Genomic DNA, 4912 nt, shown 5'->3' with positions numbered 1-4912 from the left:
GTAAAGAAAAATCCATTCTCATATTTGGCTGCAAAGGACTGGAAGTAGGGCAATGTATTCCATACCATTAAGATTTTAGCATGAGACTCCATACGTGAGATTGTGGTGGTGACAGAGGAGTGAGGACATCAGGACGGGTGGAAGAAATATTAAAAGATACCGGTAGGCTGGTGCAAAAGCAATTGTTTTGCATTGTCGCACTTTGCCATTACATACTAGAATACATTCTTAAATAAATGCGGCTATGTTATACATCATTTTAATGCACATTTCTCAATTTATATTTTTTTTTGCTAAAGATTTATGACTTGCTGTTTACTGTAGATTTATTTTAGACTATAGAAATGATGTTAGACCAAAAGCAAATTCAAGAGATTTTTTAATTCATGTTCAAAATGGGTCATAAAACAGTGGAGACAACTCAAAACATCAACAACACATTTGGCCCTGGAACTGCTAACGAAAGTACAGTGCAGTGGTGGTTCAAAGTTTTGCAAGGAGACAAGAGCCTTGAAGATGAGGAGTGCAGTGGCTGGCCATTGGAAGTTGACAACGACCACTGGAGAGCCATCATCAAAGATGATCCTCTTACAACTACACGAGAAGCTGCTGAAGAACTCAACGTTGACCATCCTATGGTCATTCAGCACTTGAAGCAAATTGGAAATGTAAAAAAGCTAGATAAGTGGATGCCTCATGAGCTGACCAAAAATGAAAAAAAAAAAAAACCTCATTTTGAAGTGTTGTCTTCTCTTATTCTATGCAACAACAATGAACCATTTCTTGATTGGATTGTGATGTGTGATGAAAAGTGGATTTTATATGACAAACGGCAGTGACCAGCTCAGTGGCTGGATGGAGAAGAAGCTCCAAAGCACTTCCCAAAGTCAAACTTGCACCCAAAAAAGGTCTTGGTCACTGTTTGGTGTTCTGCTGCTCATTTGATCCACTATAGCTTCCTGAATCCAGGTGAAACCACTGCATGTGAGAAGTTATGCTCAGCAAACTGAAGGGCTGCACAGAAAACTGAAGCCAACATTGGCCCACAGAATGGCCCGATTCTCCTCAGCAATGCTCGACCACATGGCTCACAGCCAGCGCTTCCAAAGCTGAACAAACTGGGCCGTGAACTTCTGCCTCATCCGCCATATTCACCTGACCTCTCGCCAACCAACTGCCACTTCTTCAAGCATCTAGACAACTTTTTGCAGGGAAAACACTTCCACAACCAGCAGGAGGCAGAAAATGCTTTCCAAGAGTTCACTGAATCCTGAAGCACAGATTTTTATGCTACAGGAATAAACAAACTTATTTCTCATTGGCAAAAATGTATTGATTGTAATGGTTCCTATCTGACTAATAAAGATGTGTTTGAGCCTAGTTATAATGATTTAAAATTCATGGTCCAAAACTGCAATTACTTTTGCACCAACCTAATACTATAAACAAGAGGAAGTGACAAATTTCTCAGTGAAGACATCAGGATGAGTGGAAGAAATATTAAAACAAAAGATACTATCACACCTAGTGACTGATGTTGTAGGAATTAAAATTAGTCTCTATCTTTAAAGCAATGGCATTTTAGGTAAAATTTGTCTTCACATTTCTCTTTAACATATCTGTTTTCTTAGCATTGTTCTCACTTGTCAAGCAGTGATATTTTTTGACTACTTAATAAAGGTTTCTTCATAGAAGGAAACCAGGTCAAATGTTTCTACTGGATTCACATAACACCCCATTACTTTGAAAGAAATTCTCTTGATCTCAAAATAGTTTGCCCTTTTGAATTATATTCTCTCCATATAAAGAAATAGCACATTTGAGAACTCTCTTTAATCTCACTATACTTTTATTTATTATCCTGCGATGTGTAGAAGCCAAGTCTGTCTGGTCACTTGACCAGAGAAAGGAACTCCTCGCATCTCCCTGACTGCAGATCCAGAGAGGCCCCCACCGCCCAGCCCTACAGCGCCGGGAGCCCCAGGAACCCACGGGGGAGGCGCTTGTTTGGTGCGAGGAGAAAGAAGGCCGGTCTGAGCCTCCGCTCCTATCTTTCTTTACCCACCTCCTCTCCTTTGTACTTCTCTTTCCCCCCACTTTCACCTGATAATATTTTTAATTTATTTTTGTTGAAGTATATAGTTGAATTACAATGTTGTCTTAATTACTGCTGTATAGCAAAGTGAGAAATTTTGTTTTGTATTTATATATACATATAGAGGAGAGTGAAAAAGTTGGCTTAAAGCTCAACATTCAGAAAACTAAGATCATGGCATCTGGTCCCATCACTTCATGGCAAATAGATGGGGAAACAGTGGAAACAGTGTCAGACTTTATTTTTGGGGGCTCCAAAATCACTGCAGATGGTGATTGCAGTCATGAAATTAAAAGACGCTTACTCCTTGGAAGGAAAGTTATGACCAACCTAGACAGCATATTAAAAAGCAGAGACATTACTTTATCAACAAAGGTCCGTCTAGTCAAGGCTATGGTTTTTCCAGTGGTCATGTATGGATGTGAGAGTTGGACTATAAAGAAAGCTGAGCGCCGAAGAATTGATACTTTTGAACTGTGGTGTTGGAGAAGACTCTTGAGAGTCCCTTGGACTGCAAGGAGATCCAACCAGTCCATCCTAAAGGAGATCAGTCCTGGGTGTTCATTGGAAGAACTGATGTTGAAGCTGAAACTTCAATACTTTGGCCACCTCATGTGAAGAGTTGACTCATTGGAAAAGACCGTGATGCTGGGAGGGATTGGGGGCAAGAGGAGAAGGGGGCAACAGAGGATGAGATGGCTGGATGGCATCACCGACTCGATGGACATGAGTTTGAGTAAACTCTGGGAGTTGGTGATGGACAGGGAGGCCTGGTGTGCTGCGATTCATGGGGTCGCAAAGAGTCAGACACAACTGAGCAACTGAACTGAACTGAACTGAACCAATACACATCAGTTACACACACACACACACACACACACACACACACACACACACACATCCTTTTTTCATATTCTCTTCTACTACAGTTTATCACAGAATATTTAATATAGTTCCTTGTGCCATACAGTAGGGTCTTATAATTTTTGAATGCTAAGATCTAAGAAATGTTGCATAATTTACCTCTTATTTTAGCAGATTATTTAGCTCTTTGCTCAAAAATTTAAAAAGAAGGTCTGTCATCTCATTGTAAGGTTTATTCTGAGCACTTACCTAAATAGCCTTTGCCTCAGCTGGGCTGTCACAGTCACAACAAAAGGAAAAAATAGATGCCTAGGGTCATTGCTATCATCAGGCTCAATCAGTGACCAGGTCCAGTTCATTAAACAAAGCAACAAACTTCTTCATAATCCCCAACTCCAGAAAAACAGGAAGTACATGATAGCTTTCACTACTGCTCATTTAACATCAAAAAGTAATACTACGAAAATATACACATGCTTGAAGAAAACCCAGTTTCCATTCACTTTGTGGTCTTCAGGAATTCTCCAGTAGGTCTGTGGCATAACTACCCCAACCACAAACTCAGTTTCATAGCAGTCAAGAAGTAGCAACTTTAAATTTTTCAATTTATGAATTATTTCCCTCACTCCTTAAGTCCCACTTGCAACTTTGATGGTCTTAAGCTGTTTAAATCCCCTTTATGTCACATGCATGTAATACTATCAGTAAAGACTACTCACTCCAATCCTGCCTAAGCTACTGTCTCAACGTTCATTAAGGAAATCTCTGAACACACTGGAAGCATTTATACTATGTGATGTATGTTTCTGTTAGTGTTACACTGACAGCCCAGAACTCTCCTGATAAAGTGCAATGGTTTTTAAGACAGAATAAATATCACTCTATATTCAATCTTTTTATTAAATACTTACTGACTTGGTATGTTGGGGAAGTTACACAAATTCTGTAAGCATGGTGTGTTAGAACAGAAGCCAGCTTGCAAGAGCCAACTGTTTAACTTTTAGGAATTTTGCCTAAAGGTTTTTAAACCGTTGGAGACTTGAATCAGTTATGGCAGAAGTAGTTACCACAGATGGTGTCAAATGCTACCAATGTGGGCACTTGTTCCCCATCAGGTCAGTTCAGTTGCTCAGTCGTATCCAACATTTTGTGACCCCATGAACCGCAGTATGCCAGGCCTCCCTGTCCATCACCAACTCCCAGAGTTTACCCAAACCCATGTCCATTGTGTCGGTGATGCCATCCAACCATCTCATCTTCTGTCATCCCCTTCTCCTCCTGCCCCCAATCTTTCCCAGCATCAGGGTCTTTTCCAATGAGTCAGCTTTTTGCATCAGGTGGCCAAAGTATTGGAGTTTCAGCTTCAACATCAGTCCTTCCAATGAACACCCAGACTGATCTCCTTTAGGATGGACTGGTTGGATCTCCTTGCAGTCCAAGGGACTCTCAAGAGCCTTCTCCAACACCACAGTTCAAAAGCATCAATTCTTTGGTGCTCAACTTTCTTTATAGTCCAACTCTCACATCCATACATGACCACTGGAAAAACCATAGCCTTGACTAGATGGACCTTTGTGGACAAAGTAATGTCTCTGCTTTTTAATATGCTGTCTAGGTTGGTCATAACTTTCCTTCCAAGGAGTAAGTGTCTTTTAATTTCATGACTGCAATCACCATCTGCAGTGATTTTGGAGCCCCCAAAAATAAAGTCTGACACTGTTTCCACTTTTCCCCATCTATTTGCCATGAAGTGATAGGACCAGATGCCATGATCTTAGTTTTCTGAATGTTCAGCTTTAAGCCAACTTTTTCACTCTCCTCTTTCACTTTCATCAAGAGGCTCTTTAGTTCTTCTTCACTTTCTGCCATAAGGGTGGTGTCATCTGCATATCTGAGGTTATTGATATTTCTCCCAGAATCTTGATTCCAGCTTGTGCTTCCTCCAGCCCAAGC

General features: G+C 40.6%; 1 pseudogene; it reads left to right on the top strand.

Moving 5' to 3' along the window:
• Positions 1 to 344: 344 nt before the first annotated feature.
• LOC110134831 (histone-lysine N-methyltransferase SETMAR-like) lies at positions 345 to 1346 on the top strand (annotated as a pseudogene).
• The last annotated feature ends 3566 nt before the right edge of the window (positions 1347 to 4912 follow it).

This window comes from Odocoileus virginianus, unplaced genomic scaffold, assembly GCF_023699985.2.
Source record: "Odocoileus virginianus isolate 20LAN1187 ecotype Illinois unplaced genomic scaffold, Ovbor_1.2 Unplaced_Scaffold_8, whole genome shotgun sequence".
Lineage (NCBI taxonomy): Eukaryota > Metazoa > Chordata > Mammalia > Artiodactyla > Cervidae > Odocoileus > Odocoileus virginianus.
This window is presented reverse-complemented; position numbering and strand designations above follow the sequence as displayed.